The sequence below is a fragment of the Lissotriton helveticus genome, chromosome 3_2 (genome assembly GCF_964261635.1).
Source record: "Lissotriton helveticus chromosome 3_2, aLisHel1.1, whole genome shotgun sequence".
In the NCBI taxonomy this organism is placed as follows: Eukaryota; Metazoa; Chordata; class Amphibia; order Caudata; family Salamandridae; genus Lissotriton; species Lissotriton helveticus.
In genome coordinates, this window is record NC_136062.1 from 173,069,144 (window position 1) to 173,092,177 (window position 23,034).

Consider the following 23,034-nt stretch of genomic DNA (forward strand, 5'->3'; position numbering starts at 1 on the left):
CAATAGCTGCACTCAAGTAACTGGGAGCTCGGTAAAGACAGTGGCAGCAGCACTTTACTTGTACGGGGCAGCCGGGGACCACATCCACCATCACCCTTAGCACCAGCGCCATCCCCTACGTGCCAGCGCCATATAAAGGCATTCCCGGGCTCCCGCGGCGCGAGAGCTCAGTAAGGACAGCAGCACCACTACTTTACTTGTACGGGGCAACCGGGGACTACATCCCCTGTCACTCTTAGCGCCCGATGGCACCAGCGCCATCCCCTACGCACCGGAGGCGCATAAAGGCATTCCTGGGCTCCTGTGGTTGCGGGAGCTCAGTAAGGATAGCGCACCAGCACTTTACTTGTACGGGGCAGTCAGGGACTACATCCCCCCATTACTCTTTGTGCCAGGAGGCGCCAGCACCTTCCCCTACATGCCGGAGGTGCACAAAGGCATTCCCAGGCTCCTCCGGCACGGGAGCTCGGTAAGGCCAGTGGCACCAGGACTTTACTTGTACGGGGCAGCCGGGGATTACATCCCCCATCACCCTTAGTGCCAGGAGGCACCAGAGCCATCCCCTACGCGCCTGAGTCATATAAAGGCATTCCTGGGCTCCCACGGTCCGGGAGCTTGGCAAGGACAGCGGCACCAGCACTTTACTTGTACGGGTCAGCCGGGGACTACATCCCCATCACCCTTAGCGCCAGCCCCATCCCCTACGCGCTGGAGGCGCATAAAGGCATGCCCGGGCTCCCGCGGCCAAGGGCGGGCCTGTCCACGCCTGTCGGAGCCCAGAAGAGACTGGACTGGGCCCACCCTCTGACATCTGCGATCTGGGACCTAACAAACACACTTAATAAGGCAGTCTGGTAGGATTGTGTGTGCTTTTCTCTATTTCACTCATACATGCTCTTAAATCTATAAGTCATGGCTAAAAGGAAGACCCATGCTGATCAGACAGGGGGGAGCAAGGCAGGAACATTAGATGCATTTCTAACAAGGGCAGCGACAGTATTGACCCATGAGATCACAATAACCGAGAGACGCCTTTCCTCTGCCTCTTTGATTGCCCTCAAGCGCTCTTCACTTGGTGCTAGTGCTCCACCAACCCCCCATTTAGCTTCACCACCCCCTTTATCAGTACCATCGGCATTGCTTACACCCACGGCTGCATTGGCGGGCTCCCATCCTCTGGATAAGCCTATAATTAGATCTAAGTCATCAAGATTGGGCCGGGTTCCAACAGCTGCGCCTGATACGAACCATTAGCCCCCAGAGAAACGCAGAAGGAGTGGTGGACTGGAAAAACAGCCGGTGAAGCAGAAATCCCAACCTAAAAGATATAGAGTAAATGATTGAACTGAAAAATCTGACCTTGGTCCAAATTCCACCCTGTCTCCTGCAATAATTAAGGATCGTGCTTCTTTCCCACTGACAGAGGGCAGAGATATGTGGAAGAGATTTGAGACACTAGTTACCGAACTGTTGAACCCATTGCAAGCCCAACTAGTGAGAATTGAGGAGCGACTGTCATATATTGAGGGTCTGGTTACACAATTCTTCCATCAACCCACTGGGCCTCCCCACCAACCCACTGGGCCTCCGCTGTGTTTACACAATGGAATTGTCCAGGGGAAATAATATATCAAGGGGGAAGGGAAGGGCCTGAGATTCCTAACACAAAGGAGGGGAATATGAATAGGCCTATCAACTTGAGTAGTATGCCATGTGCTGCTCAGGTTGAGCCTAAAACCCAAATGGATCATCCAACACATCATCATCAACTGCACTGGAGAGACGAGATCTCCTCACTGCAATTTATCACTGCCACCAACGTTTTAGGTAATAATACTCGTCCGACCTTACAGGAACAGTGGGTGGGCCCCTCATTCCAACAAATATAGACCGCTTAGGGGGACATTTATCAAAACCTACCAACCTTTGCACCTCCCTCGGGCCTCAGATCCTTTCGTCCTGATCCTGTCCAATGTTCCAACTCTAATAAAGGATCAGACAGAAAATACCATTCTATTGCTAGACAAAGCTTTGCACTGGTTGTCTCGTCAGGTTCCTAGTGGGGGAAATGGGGTGGTCCCACTTGCTAAACAAATTATTATGGCGAGAAGGGTGGAGTGGCTAGGCCCGACAAATAAAACAATGGACGGGGATTGTGTTACTGTGAACTTTAACAACAAACACTCCTGTAAAGCTCTTCTGGACCATCTGGGTAGGGACCCCCCAAGGGGTACACAGATAAAAGTATTACCCTATGGGTTCTTTTTCTCTAGAAACCCTTTGACATTGGTAAATGATTGTAGACCATGTGGGCGTGGGGGACAAATGAGAAATGTTGCTCCTACCGAGGAGGGCAATAGGGGGATAACCCTCTATAATAGATGTTCCCCCCTCAGTGATCTGAAACAATGTGATTGACTGAAATTACCGTCCAATCAAGATCAGAAAGGGACAGTAGATAGTGAAGTAAAGCAGGCCTCAGGGATGGCCCATATACAATAGAGGTCTTCCCTATGGGTGGGTGGGTTAAAACCATGGCGTCCAAGGCAGGGGGCACAAATGAGGCACCCGAAAAAGAACCTCTTAGAGCAAGTACAACAGATACTGGACCAGTAGGACCACCCCGTAGGAAAGGGTTTGATTTTGCAACCTGGAATATGAATGGGTTGATAAATAAGGTTCAGAATATTGACTGGATTAATTTTATATCCAGCTATGATATCGTATGCCTACAGGAAACCTTGTGCATAAATCCTGTCCATATTGATGGATATTCCTCCTACTTCCTCGCAGCTGTTGGTTCACAAGCAGGTAGAGCAAAGGGGGGTTTACAGACACTTATTTACAAGTTACTCTAGTGGAACCTCAAGCACAGATCTTATGGCTAAGTAAAAAGGGAGGGAAAGATCCTATTTTAGTAACTTTTTATAATAACATTTTTGATTCTACACGTATTGACTTGGAATAGTGCTAGAGGCACTCTTGTGGTTTGAAACCCTGTAATGACCTTTGACTACCATTATTTTAACTGACTTTAGTGTGTTATTTCTTCTTAGCCTGGATGTACGACAGTCCTGCATATGCCTGCTTCTCTTCTTTCTTTTAATCTTGCTGTCTTTCAGTGGGAGCTGTCACGGAGTAGAATAGCCTTGCCAAGAGCCGAGCGTGTGTGTTGTGCATTTGAAAGCATGAAAGGGAGAGAGAGGTGTGGAATGTACTCTTTGGTTTCAAAGTGCAGTGTTGTGGGCAGTGATGCACACGTGCTCTGTGTTGTACATTGAGAGATGAATGAGAATTATGAAGTGCTTACTATTGGCTTTGACATGGCCTCGTGTCATTCTTTTTCCCTGGCTTTACCTTGGTTCAGCTTTTCTGCATGCACAGCAACGCTTGCAAGTTGCTTGGGCTATTCACGTTCAAGGTCTTTCTGTTTTGGTGAGGGATTGTTTATGAATTCTGAAAGGCTTTGTGAGCTTCTTCAAGATAAAGGCTGAAACATGTGAGATTTTGAGCAGGGAACGTGAGAGCTCCTTCCTGCCGTGGGAATGCTTGTTTGGAACCTGGCCAGTTCTGGTAAGATTCCTCTGGCCCAGGAGGAGGTCTTTCTCGAACCTTCTAGTATGTTTAAAGCTGAGGGTTGTGGACTTGGAAACCAGGAGTTTGGAATCTGAGCGAGGACAAACGTGTCTATCTGGGAGAATGGACCCTGGTTGCTGAGGCTCTCAATCATGGCTGTTTACTTCCCCAGTCTGAGATGCAGTGTTTTTGCCCCAGGTGATGTACTGAGTTTTGGTTATTGCCATTGTGATGTGAGGCCTTGGCTGTGATCATTTGATGTGTGAGTGAGTGTGTTTTCTTTGTGATGTGTGAATGAGTCAAAGTGCACCTCCAAAGTACTCATTTGATGTATATATAGCTTTCTGATTTCTTTCAGGACGTTCAGTATATTTGCTTGAGTCTTATCTCATATTATTTGCTGCTTGTTTATTAATCAGTATTATATCATGCATTTAGATTATTGCTTGCATAAAAACATATATATCTCTTTGTATATTTGAACCTTCTGCATTTGACACATGGGAAAGCTTTTTCTGTTAGAAAGCATTGTGTGAAATAATAAAACCTCAAGCCTTAAGAGAGAGTCCTTGCATTTTATTAAATAAAACCCTTTTCTAAAGGTGCTGTGTTCTAGTGTTTTGACTGTGCCAGGTGTTGGGCTACCGTGTGGAAGATTCTGTGTTATATGATAGGTGCAATCAAAACACTTGGTAACTGCCCTTGACCAGGCATTGGAAATATTTTTGGCTCTAATTAGCACTGATTTCGTCCTACTGCCACCGGGAGATTTTAATATACAGACATGCGATATGCCCAGTACTCAGGTATGCAGCCCCACCCATAGTGATGGGGAGGGAACTGATCACTTTTGCCATAATGGGTACGGAGAGGCCCTAAACTGATGATATTAAAATATGATCTCCACTTACTTAGATGAGACTGTGGACCCAATAGGGTCATATTACTAACCTTTCTAGAGAGAAATATGTACTATATGATTGATCATATATTGTAGTGTAGTTCCTATAGTCCCAATAGGCTCTGCGCATTGGAATAATATCTTCAGTAGTGTAGACGTAGGACTGAGGTTAACTAGGTCTCTACTGACTATATTAGACTTAAGTGTTTGCCAGCTAGCTCAGAGTTCACTAGAAACTTTCTCGAATAAGCGAGGAGGAGTTGAACCTCCCTGGATAGACAAGAAGGGATTTAGTTTCTGACAACCATAAAACATGAAAACTTTGCTCTCCCTGAATAAGAGTATATCTCTAGAGTCGTGTGAAAACAAAAGACAGCTATTTCACTCAGTCAAAGGTGCGTACTTAGTTTCACCAGATTGCAGAGAAAAAGAGAGACGGGCGTTTTCAATAAAATATGTTATTTATTGAGCAGTCTCTTTCCTCATACAAGAGAAATGAATTGCTACAATTGCAATACTTGTAGTTAAGTAAAGTGCATACAGTAAAAGCAGGATTATGAAATAATACTGTAAAAGCATTGATATGGTTTCTTAGCCATATGATACTTTTAAATGGATAAAATAGATACATACATATATACATTGATTAATCGTACTCAACTGGTGCTTCTAACTATGCCTACCCCGGTGTACCTGACCTAAGCCTAATACGTGGAAGGGAGTAAGTAAGTAGCAGTTTAAGTTAAGTTTGGTTTGCCAAGAATCTGACTCAAGAATTCTCTGTAAGGGTTTAGTCAGTTCAGTACCTGGGTATTAGAAGGCAGGAGGGTTGGTATCTCTCTCTCAGGACTCGGTATCCCAGTCACCCGCAAGGGTAGGCTGGAAACGCCGGAGGCTGGATTTCTCGGCAGGAGAAAAGACAGCTTCTTTCTCAGCGCGTCAAAAGGGAGGGGCAGCGTCCGTGGGCTCTCGCATCAGCTGGGCTCTCGGGCAAGTAGTAGCTGCTCCAGATTCATCACCACCGTGTGTTTGCTTAAGGCAACGTTGGTATATTTATACCTGAAAGGTGCCGGGTTTGACGTAAGGCTGGACATAAGACGTCAATAAAGATGTCACTAAGAACTGGTCGTTCTTACAGTGCTTTACAGGAGTTCTCGGATGAAATCAAAACAAAGCAGCGGGGATTTCCCAGGTTGCTGGAGGCTTGGATTTGTTTAAGAACTCAGTGTGCTTTCTAGGGGGCTGGAGGAATAGGCTTGCTTAATGTGACAGCATGCGCTATGACTGAATGATGAAAAAGGGTTTCTATGCCGCTGTAGGGACATTATTGATTTATAACCGGACAAGGGCTAAGAATAGGAATATGGATTCAGGTACCTAGATAAAACACACTACACCCACTCCACGAATTCATGTCCATAATTACTAAACTAAGCAATAGTAAACATATCTAACGGTGCATGTGTATACCGATCCACCCCAAAATACATTATTTTGCATCTGAAATGACATATGCGAAATACACGAAAAATGAGTATAGGTACTGTACGCTTTCAAGCAGTGTAATCATTCATTAAAAGGATGGACATATATATCAGCATGAATGATTTGCTAAAATTACACATGAAATGACTCTTATTACAGAAAAGAAAAGTGCGAGACCATTCCATCACATATAAATACAGTTTTTTGTAAATATGCTAGAGGCTGAGGTAATATATGGTCTCTAGAGTTCCTAAAAATAGAAGCTCTGTTCTCTAAGAATAGTTCTACTTTAAGGAGAGGATGAGTGCCAAAAAAGGTAAATATTTTGAAATCGGGAAAAAATAATTTCGTTTTTCGAGGGAAGAAGTCAAAACAGTTCCAAATATTTTCAGAAGCTTTTGTTTTTCAAAGCTGAAGGCCGAATTCAGAGTTCAGGGAACGCTGAGTGCGTGTTTGCTTAAAAGTTTATTCTTTTTGTTCAGGGGAGAACATCATTTCAGGCAGACTTTCAAAAAAGCAGTTTACCGCTTCAGGTGAAAGTTCGACCAAGTTGGAAAATGCCGCAACTGTGCAGTCGTGAGAATGATTGCTATCATCGACGAGATGATCAGCAGTGCTCACAGAAGGTCGTACCTGGTTGATGCTGCTCTCATCTTGCAATTCACTACCCTTCAATCGCAGTGGTGAAGTCTCAACGAATGCCGTCATCAGGATGGGTAACCGCTGGGGGCAACACGATGCATGAGCCTTTACTGGACTTAGCAAAGTATCTGTATCCAATGGTACTTCTGATTGTAGTGTAAGACAGACGTCTAACACGCATTCTTCTCCGCACATCACACATCTTAACACATGTAAGATACAGTTCTGCCAGATGGGTCTGAATGAAAGAAACCAGGTCATATTCAGATCTCTTAACCGGGCTAATCCAAGGACTTTAGTTATGCGGTCCCGATAGCGTATTGCTAGAATCGTTTCTTCCATTGTTGCTGGAGTCTTGTCTGTGACATGGCTTGCCATAACAAAGCAGTATTATCAAAAATAAAATGCCTGCTACAAGTCCCAACAGGAGTGGAAGGCCGCCAAAGAGTGAATAGACAAAATTAGGAAAGATGCCCAGGACTGCTTTGAAAGGTGTTAACAGTCCCGAAAAAATTGTCTTAAATACACTCGCAATACCATTCGTATCGGAAATGTTTAAGATTTCGTTTAGCATTTCTGCGAAGTGTAGGGGGCAATTTGTTGATAAAAGGTTATGTATCTCTGCCGTTGTCCTTGCAACTTGCAGATCATACGTTTCTTTTGATGACGTCAAGTGCACTGGCGTCTGTAGAAGAACAGACTTCATTCTGCTTAAAGTATCAATTCGAATAGAAGAGATTTTCAAACTGGGCCAAATTTTTCCCTCCCTGTCTGGAGTGTCGTTTGGATACAATACTTTCATACAGCAAGTGACCCTGGACGAAACGCTTACGAGATAAGCTTTTCCTGGCACCAAGCCACAACATCTGTGGTCCACTATTAGAATGTAGCTCCTGTTCGAAAGCCGTCTAAAGAATGGTTCTATTTGAGTTGCAGGTGTGCCAAGTTGGTGACATGAAAGGTTATTTGAAGTCCCCTCAAAGGCCCCATGTAGATTTATACCCTGACACAGAAGTGTACCACTTAATGATTTTTCCAAATTAATACGGTCAATTTCCCGTATTTTCTCTGCTGTTTTAATTTGAGTTTCTTTCCAAACTTCGTTATAAGCTGCATATATAGAGGCCGCTATGAAACGTTTTTGACGCTGTTTGCGTGGTCCCATAATGAAATCACGCAAGTCAGCACCTTCTTTTAGTAAAGTTAAGTGTTGCTTAATTTCTGCCAGTGTGGATGTATGTAGCCATTCAAGGCAGAGTTTTCCTACACTGTATGTTGTTACTATCCCTGGATGTTGTCGCTGGGAGTATCTAGGGTCTGGCCTGGTCAATTTGAACCCCTGTATTTTGTTCAGGTATCTATCTTGACAGTTATTTGTGTCTGTTGGCCAGATCAACCATTTCTTCCAATCAGGATGTGTTCTGTTTTGGTTTAAAATATGGGATACGCCTATCTCAACATTCGTAGTGCTATTACTGTCAGGAGTTGGTTTTGGAATAGACGGTTTGTTTAAGTCTTTAATTTTGCCTAGGCCAAGACAGGTTGTTTGTTGAATTGTGTCATTCAAAAATATAATTTGTTCTGGGATCATGCAGGCTCTGAATAATGATTCTATACCTTGGACTTGCCAGTCTCTTGTACCCCAGATTGTTTTTGTCTCAATGTTATTGTTCCAAAAATCAAAACCAAATGTATTCATTTTTTCAAAAAATGTTTCTGAATAGGTTAATTTTGTATTTGTCAGCATGGTTTTCATTCCTGTCTTATTTAACAGTTTGAAATAAAATGTTTCTGCTTCACTTGTGTTAAACCCTGAGAAGTATGGGAATTTCTCATAGAATGTTTTTGAACTACCTTTTGGTGGAGTTGCACAATGTTCCCATTGATTATAATTTAAAACATTTCTAGGTTGAGCAGATTTATGCAAATAATGGTTACCATAATGGTTGTAGCAGTACATCTGATCATAATTTGATGAACCCTGTAAATAATCATGTTCTGTAAATTTTGCTGACATTACTAAATCTGACATCATATCATTAATACTTTCAAAGTCCCAATCATCAGAGAATGTACTCGGTTTTACAAAGTCACTTAATGAAACCTTAAATTGATGAGGATACTTCAAGAGCTCGACCGGGCCATATATATCGTAATCTGTTTTGTCCCATGCTACCCCACCGGGTAATGGATTGGCTGTGAAGTTTACTGAAGAAAGTTCTCTTTTCTCGATGTGTGAAGACTTGTGTGGCTTTAAGACCAGGTTGATTTTCTGGCTTGCTGTGTCCATTGTAACATATTTTCCCTCAATGAAGTGTCCCAAGCATAGCACCATGATGAGCCAAAGCAGGAGGAAAAGTACACCTAGCACCACCCAAAATTCAATCCATGGGGAAATCAGATAGGTTTCTTTTAGTCGATGAAAGAGTTCCTTAATCTTATCTTTAAAAGTTTTTGTTGTTGTTGGCTGTTCCTCAGGTTTACTCGGATCCTCAGAAAAGTCATCGAAATTGATCAAGTAGCCTGATGCAGTTCTGTCAATTATTGGAATTGCTTCTGGATTTTTCTTTGTTTCATTAGTATAGTCTGTGGCTACATCGTTGTAGACAGGTGTTTCTTGACGAATTGTTGTAATTTGGGTTTCAAGAGGTATAAGTTCCATGGCTTTGTTGCATAGTCCTTGTTGATTCACTGTAGGTTTATCAATTGTGATTAGTCTCTCAGTTTGAACCTCTCGATTTGTAGCAAACTTTGGTGTTCTGCTATTTCTTGGGAGTCCATTTGGCCTACTACTTATTATTGGCCACATGATTGTGGTTTAACCAGGTCGATGGATACAACTCGGTTCTCCTTTTTACCAGCAAGGGGCGGTAGTACAACTGATCTTGTTCCGTTGACAGCTAAGACAGGTACTGCTTTTCTGTAAGAAGGCCCAAATTCCTTCTTCACCGCGATTTTCTCTCTGACCAGATCCCCAATCTTTGGAATCCAGACAGGCCTTGCTGGGACAGGTGGTTTCTCTTCAGTGGTTGTCGGCTGTTGTTTCAACTTTGTGTTGCTCAGGTCTTTTCTTGTTTCATTTAAGTCCTGTAAAATAGCCAAAAGATCTTTGATATCAAAGCATTTTCTTTCTACCACTGAAGTCTGACTATCGAGGTCCTGGATATGCATTCTAGTCCCGAACAATAGTTCGTACGGACTGAAACCTTTTAGAGAATTTCTTGGCAGATTGTTAAGACTACGTTGGACACTTATTAAATGTTTGACCCACCCAACCCCCGAACCTAATACCTTTGCCGTTATAGATTGCTTTATGTCTCAGTTTTTTCTTTCCACCATCCCATTTCCCTCAGGAAGGAAGTGATAAGATTCCCGCAATGCAATGCCCATGCTGGTCATGGCCTCCTTATAAGCTCGAGAGCTAAAAAGCAGGATCCTGGTCAGAATGTAGCATGCCAATTCCGTCTATGCCGCTATAGACTCGCAAATCTTTTATAACAGTTCAGACGTCAGCCGAGAGCTGGGGTCTACATTTTAAGTGAATCTAGTCTTAAATAATATACATTGGGACGCATGTTTCCTGTTTAATCATGCGTATAGATCGCCTTACGCTTTCTATTAGGTGTTCTGGCACTATGTCGGCCAGTTCGCCACTGCGATCTCTCTTGCAGTTTTCAAAATTTTTGCAAATTTGTGATTATCCACGCTCATTCCCGGCCACCAGTATTCTGATTGTAATTCTGTCAGAGATCCCTTGATCTTCTGATGCCTTAGTCCTAATCCCATATGTGCTTCTTGTATTAAGAAGCCTCTCCTGTTCGTGTTTGGAATTACCCTATCCTCCACTCCAGGGATTTGAGCAAAAGGAACGGAGTTTGCATCGATTATGTATGTATAATTGAGTGGATAGTTGACGGGTAGCGCTGCACAGTCGCCTTTTGAAGACGTTTTTACCGCCAGCATCGTTTCCCCGTCTACGTATTTTCCTGAACGCTTTTTTGTAGCTACGGAAGCCGGTTTAGTTGCTTCCGCTGTGGCTGTCTCAGCCAATGAATTCCCTGAAACGTGAACGCCATCACGTTCATGACTCAATGAATGTATCACGTGAGTCTTTGGTAGTTCTTTCTGTAAAAGAACTACTTTTTCCCAAAGCGATTTTTGCTTTATTGTGGCACCTGTGTCATCTTTGTAACCGTTTTGAACCCATTTCTGCAAGTCGTTATTGTATGATTTGACGCAGTAATACGAATCGCACACTATTAGTGTCGGGAATTCGCGATCGGCATTATCTAGCGCAATTTTTAACGCTATTACTTCAGTTTGTTTATCTGAATTATTTTCTACAGAGTGTGATTTTGTTACCAAAGGTCTCAATTTACCTCCGCGCCACACGTATTTAACAATCTCGCATGTGGCGTTATAGGCTTGTTTTCCCCAAACTGAGGGTTGTGCATGTCCGGCTGTATATATTACACAGGCGTACTGTTGTATGGGCAGAATGTCGATTGGCAGAGGATATTCTCTTTCATATTCTAGATTTTTTAATTTTTTCATTTCCGGGTCAAAATAGTATTTCACTTTGTCTGTAGCAAGAGAATTTTCCCATTGTATCCATTTTGGATTTAATGCCACAGTAGGTAAATTACATGGGCTTGTTAATGCCTCAAAGGCTGATTCTGCTGTTCTAACAGTAATCTCTTTCTTTTGCTACAGCTGTTTGAACCGCATGAACAATATTTTCCTTAATGCTGAATGTTTTTTCAGCTTCTGTGTACAAATGTGATTTGTATGCTATTGGTACCTTTTCTCCCTCATTAGAGGTTAGGTATGTGAATCCGCATCTTCCTGGGATGACCCGGATTACAAGGTTGCGTGTGTTATCGCGTGTTTGCAGTTTTGTTTTAGCTAACATGTCTGTTTGCAATGATCTCAAAATTTCTGTGTGTTCTTGAGTCCAATTGATTGTTTTAAAATCTGGTTTTATTAGTTCATAGAGAGGTTTAACCCTCTCTGCATAATTTAGAATGTAAGTTCTTCCGAAATTCAGGAAACCTAGAATTGATTGTAAGTTTTTCAGCGTTCTTGGTGCTTGGATTACAGCACACTTCTCTAAGAAGTTGTCTGCCAGGCTTTTGCCTTCACTTGATAATTCATATCCTAAAAACAGGACAGTTAGATGGGCAATTCGTGACTTTTTAAAGTTGAATTTGTAACCCTCTGCTGCGAACCCAAGTATTATGGTGTTCACTCTTTTCAAGTGAGTATCCAAGTCATCATCTGTTAGATAGATGTCATCGACATAAGATAATGCCTCATCATCATACATTTGTAGTAACTCTGTTACTCTTGCTGAGAATAATCCTGGGCTGTTCTTGAACCCCTGTGGGAGTCGACAGAATTTTCTGCGAGCCCATTATTGAGAAAGCGGTCAAATACCTGCTTTCAGGTGCTATATTTTGACAAAAGAATCCATTAGAGATGTCTAATGTTGTTTTGTATTTTTTGCGCACGATGTTATTCATCAGTGCTGCACTGTGTGAGTTTTGTACTGCAAAAGTTTTGCAACATGAGTTAAGGTGTCTGTAGTCCAAAACTAGACGATATGAATCGTCTGGCTTGGAGACAGGAAACAAAGGATTGTTCATTTGTGAGGTGCATGTTTCAATCACCCCCTGGTATTCAAGTTGATCTAAGATCTCCCATACCTGTTTTTTAGCTTCTTGCTTAATTGGGTACTGCCTTTGTGCAGTTGGTTGACATTTTAACTGGATTTTGTGAGGAGGAGAGTCCTCAACCCATCCAACATGGTTTTTATATAATGCAGGAGCTTGGGCTACTGCCCACTTTCTTGCAAGTGTATACTTTTTATGTATTGGAATGTGATTTGAGAAGGCAGGCATAATCATTTCTTCGCCATGAGGGCACTCCCTGACAAACTCCGGTGGCCAGTCTTTTTCAGCTAAAAGGATGTCATAGCCTTTGGAGAGGTTATCCCAAAATAGACCCCTTATTTTCCTAGTCTTATCCCCCTCTATACGTAATGTTATTTCGTATATTTTATGAGGTTTGCTAACTCTTGTATCTGCAGTTTCCACCTGAATGTATTCATTCGTGTCCACTGTCTCCAGATGATTCATCAGGATCTTGCGAGCTATGCTCACTTCTGCTGCGCTGTCTAGCATTGTCTGAGCCCATTCTCCGTTTTTCAGCTGTGTCCTCAGGATCTTCGGCATGTTTGATTATTTTAATACTGGCTACCTTCTTTTTGGGAAATTGTAGTTTTTTACTTTGATGAGCAGGTTCCTTGTCTTTGGACTTGACGTGCTCTTCCCTGTGTTCTGACCGTCCTCTTCTTTCCGATTTCTGCGGCGAAGTCTGAAAAGATCGAGAGGGACATGTATCAATATCTTGATAGCTATCAGGTTTCTTCAAATTATCCCTATTTCTAAGGTTGTATCCTTTCTCAGAGGGCTCCCTCTGGGGAGACTTGTGTCCTTGGTCCGGAGATCTTTCTCTCCGCCGAGGAGACTTTCCTCTGGACTGGAATCTTTTTTCTTTGGGAGTGGATTGTTTATTTCCATCCCAGCTCTTTTTTGGAGTGTTTAGATTATTTTTAATAAATATCTTTTCAGGATTTTCAGTTAGTTGGGGTGTTACTGGTTTCCCACCCAAACTATCTCTTCCTAGTTCTTCATAGGATTTTTCTATGATTCTGGCAAGTTCAAATGGCTGTTCTGCTATATCTGTTTCTTTCAATTTCTGGCGGATCGCCACAGATGCTGCTTCTCCTTTTTTGTTAGATAATAATAAAGCTGAGACCTGCTTGAAGTCTTTCAGTAATTTCATACCTAGAGTTAAAGCAGGTTCTGGACCGCATTCATTTTGAATTTGTCTTAGCACATCGGGTATTACCGCCATGGACGGAACACCATGTGTTTTTGTGTAAATGGAAGCAAAGACTGTGCCCCAAGTGTCACAGTCCTCCACATGTGGTGCGATCCCCATTGGAAGGCAGATAGTCAGAATTCTGTGTTTCTCATTAGGGGTAGTATCCGGAAACACTGCCTCTATTTGAGTTATTTTTTGTGCTAACCAGAATGGAATTTGTTACCGTTTTATGGGTACTTTACCCAGACATGATTGTATGTTCTGTGGTGTTATTTTATTTGTATTCCCCTGATGAGGGGTCAGCTGTGGAATGTTAATAGCTGGTTGGACTGTTGAAGTCCGCATTACATATTGGACTAATTGTCTATGTATTTTAATCAGTTGTTTTAACTGTACTAAAAGTTCTGGTATTGACATTTTTTCGATGTCGGGATGTGGTGTGTAGCTGGCTAGAACCGGCCACGTTGCTCCTGGTCTACCTAGTGGACGAGCCTGGTGATGTGATTATTATGTTTTAGGGCGCCTTTAAACCAGAGCAGGAGCTCTAGGTATTTTAATGGGATTTCCACCTCCTCGAAAGGAGTGTAGATATCCGGTGGTTCCTCTATTTTGTAATAGTGGAACTCATGTGTGACAGCGTTTGCTGCTGGAAAGTTTATCCATGAATAGAATACCTCTGTCTGCCGATATTCATGTGCCTCAATTACGAATATGACTGTACCACCTCTCGATGTTAGTCCATTTTCTATAGGTTTAAGTGATATAGTTTTTCTTATGTTGACCGGGATGAGTATTGCATCCGGGTCGGACTGCAGGAGACTATTGTCTTCCTCTAGGAGACGGGCTGCTATTCTAGCTGTCTCCCTATCTCCTTTATTGTCTGACATTTTACTGACAGGAAGGTTTTTTGTTGCAGATCAAGTTTTCAAGGAAACAAAGATTAGGTGCACAATATTTTGGAACACTGTATCCTTCAACGTTGAATAAACCAAAAACTATACATAGAAATCTCTTCCTACTAAGTTCCGGCGGATTTTAACCTTTGACCCACTCCAGACGTCTTTGGAGTATTTACGGGAGAAAGGGTCTGTGTGAAAAAGCACGACTGAGTTACTCTAACGTCTTGCGTTAGATTTATCGCCTTACCAAACGTTGGGCGCCATGTAGTGTAGTTCCTATAGTCCCAATAGGCTCTGCACATTGGAATAATATCTTCAGTAGTGTAGACGTAGGACTGAGGTTAACTAGGTCTCTACTGACTATATTAGACTAAAGTGTTTGCCAGCTAGCTCAGAGTTCACTAGAAACTTTCTCGAATAAGCGAGGAGGAGTTGAACCTCCCTGGATAGACAAGAAGGGATTTAGTTTCTGACAACCATAAAACATGACAACTTTGCTCTCCCTGAATAAGAGTATGTCTCTAGAGTCGTGTGAAAACAAAAGACAGCTATTTCACTCAGTCAAAGGTGCGTACTTAGTTTCACCAGATTGCAGAGAAAAAGGGAGACGGGCGTTTTCAATAAAAGGTGTTTTTTATTGAGCAGTCTCTTTCCTCATACAAGAGAAATGAATTGCTACAATTGCAATACTTGTAGTTAAGTAAAGTGCATACAGTAAAAGCAGGATTATGAAATAATACTGTAAAAGCATTGATATGGTTTCTTAGCCATATGATACTTTTAAATGGATAAAATAGATACATACATATATACATTGACTAATCGTACTCAACTGGTGCTTCTAACTATGCCTACCCCGGTGTACCTGACCTAAGCTTAATACGTGGAAGGGAGTAAGTAAGTAGCAGTTTAAGTTAAGTTTGGTTTGCCAAGAATCTGACTCAAGAATTCTCTGTAAGGGTTTAGTCAGTTCAGTACCTGGGTATTAGAAGGCAGGAGGGCTGGTATCTCTCTCTCAGGAATCGGTATCCCAGTCACCCGCAAGGGTAGGCTGGAAACGCCGGAGGCTGGATTTCTCGGCAGGAGAAAAGACAGCGTCTTTCTCAGCGCGTCAAAAGGGAGGGGCAGCGTCCGTGGGCTCTCGCATCAGCTGGGCTCTCGGGCAAGTAGTAGCTGTTCCAGATTCATCACCACTGTGTGTTTGCTTAAGGCAACGTTGGTATATTTATACCTGAAAGGTGCCGGGTTTGACGTAAAGCTGGACATAAGACGTCAATAAAGATATCACTAAGAACTGGTCGTTCTTACAGTGCTTTACAGGAGTTCTCGGACGAAATCAAAACAAAGCAGCGGGGATTTCCCAGGTTGCTGGAGGCTTGGATTTGTTTAAGAACTCAGTGTGCTTTCTAGGGGGCTGGAGGAATAGGCTTGCTTAATGTGACAGCATGCGCTATGACTGAATTATGAAAAAGGGTTTCTATGCCGTTGTAGGGACATTATTGATTTATAACCGGACAAGGGCAAAGAATAGGAATATGGATTCAGGTACCTAGATAAAACACACTACAATATCAGTGTCTAACCCGGATATATTAAGGTGTGGCAACTATCGTTGTTCCCTCTATCCTGAGTGACTACAATATGCTTGCCTTATCTTTGTTTTTTGGGGGCTTAAGGAGGGAAGTATTTGATTTAGCCAACCATATCACTCCTTTTAGGATAAATGGAGTCAAAATAAAGTGGACGAGTGTTGATCCAAGTAGGATACTAAAGCAAATAATAATAAATAATCAGCGAGAAATGGCTTACTGCCTCCTGGATGAGATCTCCCCAAATATACTAATCAGAAATTTTAATTGTGTTACCAAGTTTATTAAATCACTTTTAACAAGGCAGATTGATAAAATACCCCAAAATAAAAAGGGGTGGTTCAACAACACTTGCACCAAAGCACTTCAGGTGCTAAAGTATGCATTGTCCACAACACCGCGAGACACACTGGCAAATAAACCCCTACGACAAGAATATAAAAGAGCCTTAGCAGCCCAGAAAAAGGCACTACAGGAAGAAGCATGGGAAAATCTGATTATTTCCTCAGAAACCAGGAATAATAATCTTTTCTGGGATACCGTAAGAGCCCCATTTCTGAGGAATTATGATGACATGCCAGAGTTTTGCTACTTTATTATGGCAGACAAATGGGTGACACATTTTACAGGAATTTTTAGTAATGAGGAGATTCTGGGGGGACCAGATAAAGAGCCCCATTAAGGGAGGTCCTATGTCCTAGAGATTACCTGTGAAGAAGTTCTCCAGGTATTCCAGGAGAGTGCTGGGGGACGGGCACCAGGTCCTGATGGAGTCCCAGTTGATGTTGTTAAATCTGAACCAGAATTATGGAACCTATTTTAACAGGAGTATTCAACTCAGCTGTAATGTTATATAGTAGTAGATAGTTATAGTTAGGACCTAGTTTCCATAGGAAATCCCTAACATTCTATTTGGAATAACTTTGGCGCTTGTGGACGAATCTTCGCGAATTTCTCCATGAAAATGGCCTGCTCGGCTCCGCTCCTTCCGTGAAAGTTTGGGGGTGATTCGTCAAGTGGGGGCCGAGAAAAAAGGGGGGTCCCAAAACGTGTTTTCCTCATGCAATTTTCCATAGGGACCTTTAGCCAGGGCTACAGCCCGAACCACTGAACGGAATTACACCAAATTTGGCAGAGTGGTAGAGGTTGGTTTGCAGATTATGCTTTTTGTTAAATGGTGTAAATCCGTTCAGTAGTTCCTGAGAAAATCAAAAGTAAAATCATAGCGATATCTAGAGACGAAGTACAGAAGTACAGAACGCGTACCTAAATCCGTACAACTACGAGCTGCATGCTGATTGGATGTCAACTGTCTGTCAACACTCCATACCAGGAAGTGCTAGCAGCCATCTTGTGCTTCGGTAGCACCGAGTCACAAGAAAACAGTAAAAGAAAGTTGAAAAATAAGGAAAGGGGCAGGATAGAAACATGTTGATCCTCTAGGCCTGCTCATGGATGTTTAGGCGCAAAAATTATTTTTTTAAAAATTAAAAAACCACGTGGTACGCGTATTGTACTCGTACGCAGTAGAAAAGGGAAAAAAAAAAGAGTAGAAGTTCGTTTTTATTCTTAATTATCTCCCAGGGGGGCCAAATCCCAGGGGCAATTTTTTTCTATAATGGGGGGCTTGGAAGTGTCCAAGAGGAACAAAAGAATGAAAAAAAAATAATGTCGAGGACAGCGATGCTCCTGCTTCCTGCGTTTTATCAGGTCAATAGACTGTTTTCCATAACACAAAAGTTTATTGCAATAAATGCATAGAATTTTAACTTCACCAAAATCAGGAGTAATTTGTGGGTGTGGAGTGCTTGCTGAAAATGCTGCTGCATCAGTTGATGTGTTTGGTGTAGTAGCAGGTGGGTTGTCCTTCAACCACTGTGTTGCAGCTAAGTTGTTGGGGTGTAAGTTCTTCACGTGTCGCTCCATATTTGGCTTATCCACAGTATCATAACGTTACTTTTTAGCTTGTTTAAGTTTGAGGTTTATATGAAATAGTATGCTATAGGCAGATATGGATGTCTAGGCAGCGCTTATCTCCATGAAGGTTGGTTATTATCATTTACATATAGGTGCATGAGGGAGGGAAAAGACGTTATCTGAATGGCGAGGATTGCACAATAGCACCAGATCACTCCTTAATTTGTAGACACATACTATTGCATGGCTTTTGTAAACAAGATGTGCCTAATTTGGCCTGCGTTTTGAAAGGCACTACGACACCTGCTATCATACCAACATTCAGTTTACTGGAAACGTGAGTTATTTAATTTGAAATAATGCAGATTGTTGTGCAATGTTAGCAGGCACCGGTTACATGATTACGGTAACTGAGCGTGTGGTTTGCTATAAAAAAGTTGCGTTTACTCCTCTGCATGGGAAGCTGGATGTTTCTATCTGGCCGTCGATTCCGACCTTGAAAGCAGAGTTAACCAAATGAGCCGTAAAAGAGAGCTATTGTCTCAAAAAGAGGTCGCTCTTACATCTGGTAGAGAAACATTTGTCCTTCACGTGGCAAATACCAGCATTGAAGTGCATGCATTATTAAATATTGACCTGTCCTTGTATTTTGGGGAGTTAATTTAGACTGTCTTTAATGCGTCCTTGACTACGGAGTTACTTTACTTTTTTAAAGTTATAAGCACTGGCATTGTGACTTCTTTTCAAACTATATTTGATGTCTTGTCTGCATTTTTCCATTCGATTTTTTCCAGCATCGTTGGTGGATTCCCCTTAATACTTGCATTAGTTGCCGGTGTGCTTCTATTAAATTGTTTACTTAAATATGGATGCAAATCCTGCAGCACATGACAATATTTCTCGGTTGTTGCTGGTGCGCAACTGAATGCTTACTTTTTACGGAGCGCTGCCTCTGGCTACATTGTGTGCATCTTATGGATTATCGTTTCAATTTTCCTTTTTCACATGCGTTCAACCTGTCTTCCATTGCCTGAGCTGCGATTTTGACTGGGCCCTCTTATACTGCGTGTTTAATAATGCACAATGCACTGTGCAGGCATGATTACACACAGTTGGAGAACATTTGTATCCTGCCAGTTTGTGCAGAACTCAATGTGATCCACTACTGCTGAGTACCAGAGGTATGGGTTCGCCCATGTAATCCTATGAGACCTTCTGTAGTTATAAACTAACCTGCTAAGTAGGGAGTGTGAAATCTAGGTATATTTTAAATCTCTTTCCCTTTAGCATTATAAGATGCTTTCTCCTTTTGTATTTTATGGAATAGTAACAATGCTGACAACCTTGTTTCTGATAATATGTTTGCTTGTATTATCTAAGGTACTGTGCATGAGATTACGGCATTAGAAATAAACATTTCAAACTTGCACGTGTCTTTATTTACTGCTTGTTTTGGACTGGTGTAAGACTATAATGAAAGAGTGCTCTTGTTATCCACCTTACTTGAGGTAATCTAAGTTGCATGTTTTGGGTTGACTAGTTATTGGTGTTTTTGCTATAGGACGAAGAACCAATGAGTCACTGATTGCTAGACTGTTAGGGGGTTTGGATACTAAGGTGGGGTTTGGCACACTGTAATTCACTGAAAAAAACATAGGTTTCACACATGTTATAGTTAGCTGGACATTTCACTCATACAAAACCTTTGAAATTCCCCCGTTATAGTTAGTTCAGCTAACTATAACTCGCGCGCCCGCAATGCACTGCTGATGACGTCACATATTACATCATTCATGACATGGTCAGTGACATCACTCATGACAACACTGATGACATCTCAAATGATATCACTGATGACATCTCAAATGATTTGGTCATGTGATCAAGGCCGTGTTTGGCCGAAACGCGTAATGGTGGTGTGGTGGAGAGCAAAATAAACCATTAGCACTATTACCTAGGTTCGCCTCGTCTGTTATGCTGCGTGACTGCTGCAAGACGTCCTTCTGCCAGATATATATATATATATATATACACACCACAAACATGGGGCGAGTCTATTATTGTCTTGATTTATAAACAAAGGGGACAAAACTGACCCTAAAAACTACCGCCCGATTTGCCTCCCAGATACCTCTCTAAAAGTTATGAGTAGGATCTTACTTGAAAGGCTGGAGGAATGGGCTGAGGAGTACCTTATTTTAACACCTGGGCAGTATGGGTTCAGCAAATGCCTGGGGACAATCGAACAATGCCTTAACTTGGAGCTACTTATCAGTAAATAGACCAGGGCAAAGAAAGGAACCTTATATTTATGTTCCGCCGATTTAAGTAGTGCTGTGATTTAGTTGACCACAATTTACTTTGGCAAACTCGGACTTCACTCAGCTACTGATTCATACCGTAAATCAAACTAGGCAGGTCGAAGAAATGCAATGATGTGAACATTTAAGAGGTGCTACATACCTACGGAGGTAAAAGGCACTATACTATTTGATAACTAACATTGGAAGGGTGCTACTCAATTAGATTTGGCAGTAAAATCACACAGAGTACAGCAAAGTCTTTATGGAGTATGGCTTAGTTAGATGTTTATAAATGTCCCACTGATAGCAATGGAGTGGATGAATGCACACTACTATTTAATTTCTGTTAAATAATCTATAATATAATATCAGTTGTAATACTATAGGTATACCGATTAAATATAATATCTGTGTAGTACCATAGCATTTAATATTATATAACAGTTTATGTTGTAGATAAAGAAAGGTCTGAAATTGTTACATTGTGGAGGGGACTGGTGGAAGTAAAAAGACTAAACAATCAACTAAAACTGAGTACTGTGTCACTTACAAAGATTATTATGAGTTACCCAAAAAGTACTGAAATTCATAGTCAATGTACAGACCTTCGAGACAGCCCTTAATATAGTCATCCACCATGCTCCATTTGTCATAATTTCAGTTCCCAATATCTACTTCTGGGACCAAAATCAATTACTTCATACCATCAAATTGGAAATCAGCCTATGATTCTTCTGCTTCTCAAGTCATAATATGCGGAGTAATCAGAGAGCTAATGTCCCCGTTACATGGCTCTAATATGTTTTAATCGTGCTGCCCACATAAATCTTATCAAGGACACAAATCAAAATACAAATCACGTATTTTGAATGAGGGTTGATGTTAGTTCCAATATTATATACAGGACTCCCAGTGTAGCCAAAGGTCTCCTTTCTGTCTATGATCAATCTGCACATGCTACACCATCAAGATACAGCATACACACTCAAAGAATCCTTCGGTAAATATTTTCCACCATTCAATATGTGGATTTCACACCGTGTAACTACGGTTACAAATATTTTTAATTGGTCTGCCCCTACAGTATGTGATGCTTGCATGTCAACTCATCATTCGCTAGGACATACCAATGTCTATTCAGAATCCAATTAAATTTAATCACATTCCTGCCATAAGTATTGATAAGTTTGATTGCAACCTTTTTATGACTATCCGTTTTCTTATTCTCTTTCAATTTGGAGTTCCAATGAAGTACAAAGGTATTATCACTGACTATTACTATTGTACGCTGATCTTAGCCTCTTACATGGAATCTGTGTTTCATATCCAAAAGGGTGTCATAAAACTTATTATCATTACTACCATTCCTTTTTGCTCTTACCATTTCCTCATGGGGAATGGACTTAATTTGAGGTTGTGGATGATACTGTGATGTAAAATGGAATTACATTTTTTTTTTTTATGTGACATTGGGCCCTGTATCATCTATCCCTTAATTAACAATTCAATAAAAAGAAACAATATCTTCTGTTTACCATGGGTCAGAGTAAAGCTCATTGTTAGTTTCGATATTAGTCAAATATGTGTAATCTCATTTCATTACCAGTCCTAATCATTAATACATCTATAAACTAATAATGTATCTTGACTTTCCATCTTGAACCACTCCGACCCCAGAAAGCATATAATCGGCGGTCACAGGCAATATTATTGCACACTACAAACAATGTCACCAGTGTCATGTCATCTTTCCATGTTACATTATTCATTAGATTCAAAATATGTTTAGTATCGCGAACGTGTGAGGCAAGAATCATTACATATGGCCTTAGAAACACATCTAAGAATTCAGAGAGTTTCTCTGTTGGTGAAACAATGCCTGATATAATGGACCTGCCTGGTGAAAAATTAAATATTGTGTACTTTCCTATATAGTCAGGGATATCAAGGTTTGTCCACTTTCAAGTACATATATTATATATCCACTGTCTAACCATTTTAAGGTTATTTTCCAATTAAGAATAGCATGTTGTATCAGTAAGTTGTGACACAGCTATACTAACATAACACTAAATAAATAACACTATTACCTTTACGGCTGAAACATGTTGACCTTTTCCCCTATTGCTATAAGATAGTTATATTCTCAAACTATCAGGCTCTGGTTTTACTCTTGACACTAGGACAATCCCTATTAAACATATTTTTTGTCCTGGTAGCCATTTTTAATTTTCACATTCACTTTGCACTGCAAACTATCAGCACCACTTTTGAGATCACACTTGGCTGGGCCAACTATTAGTTCTAAAATCTAGTGCAGCACAATCCCCCGAACCAGGGGTGAACTGCACCGATTTATTGTCACCAGCTCCCAGGCGATGATGCACCGCCAGCGTGGTGGGTTGATGGGATCTTTTTCTCGACCCGGTGTGATTTAATTTGTGATTGCTTGGTGTCCTTTTTCTATCAGGGTATCTGTTTGGTTTATGCACTTTGACCGGTAGTCTGCTCTTGGGTTTTTCATATATAATTTGGGGATTGGAGACATAGGGTCAGTAAAAATTCTCCCCAGGAACCTCTTTTGTAAAATTGCGTTTTTGTGTTACACATCAAGAGTGTCCACGACTGACATCTGCTTCTTGCAGTCTTGGCTTAAATCCTGTCATTTTCAGGGGAGACATTTGTCCCTTGAAGTTAAAATCTGAAGTTATTGGAAGACTGAGAAAGTTGAGAGTTGAGTTCTGGATCTGGGTCTTGGGGCATGGAAAGAAAGATATTGACAACAGCGTGCAGAGGTGGTGCTTATAGACCGCTCTGATCGGTCACCTCCAGGT

The 23,034-nt window shown here is 41.5% G+C and overlaps 1 protein-coding gene across 2 annotated transcripts in view; it reads right to left on the bottom strand.

Moving 5' to 3' along the window:
* The window catches only part of TERB2 (telomere repeat binding bouquet formation protein 2), a 446,275-nt gene that overhangs the window by 141,482 nt on the left and 281,759 nt on the right, over positions 1–23,034 (bottom strand). The gene's annotated exons all lie outside the window — the stretch shown is intronic.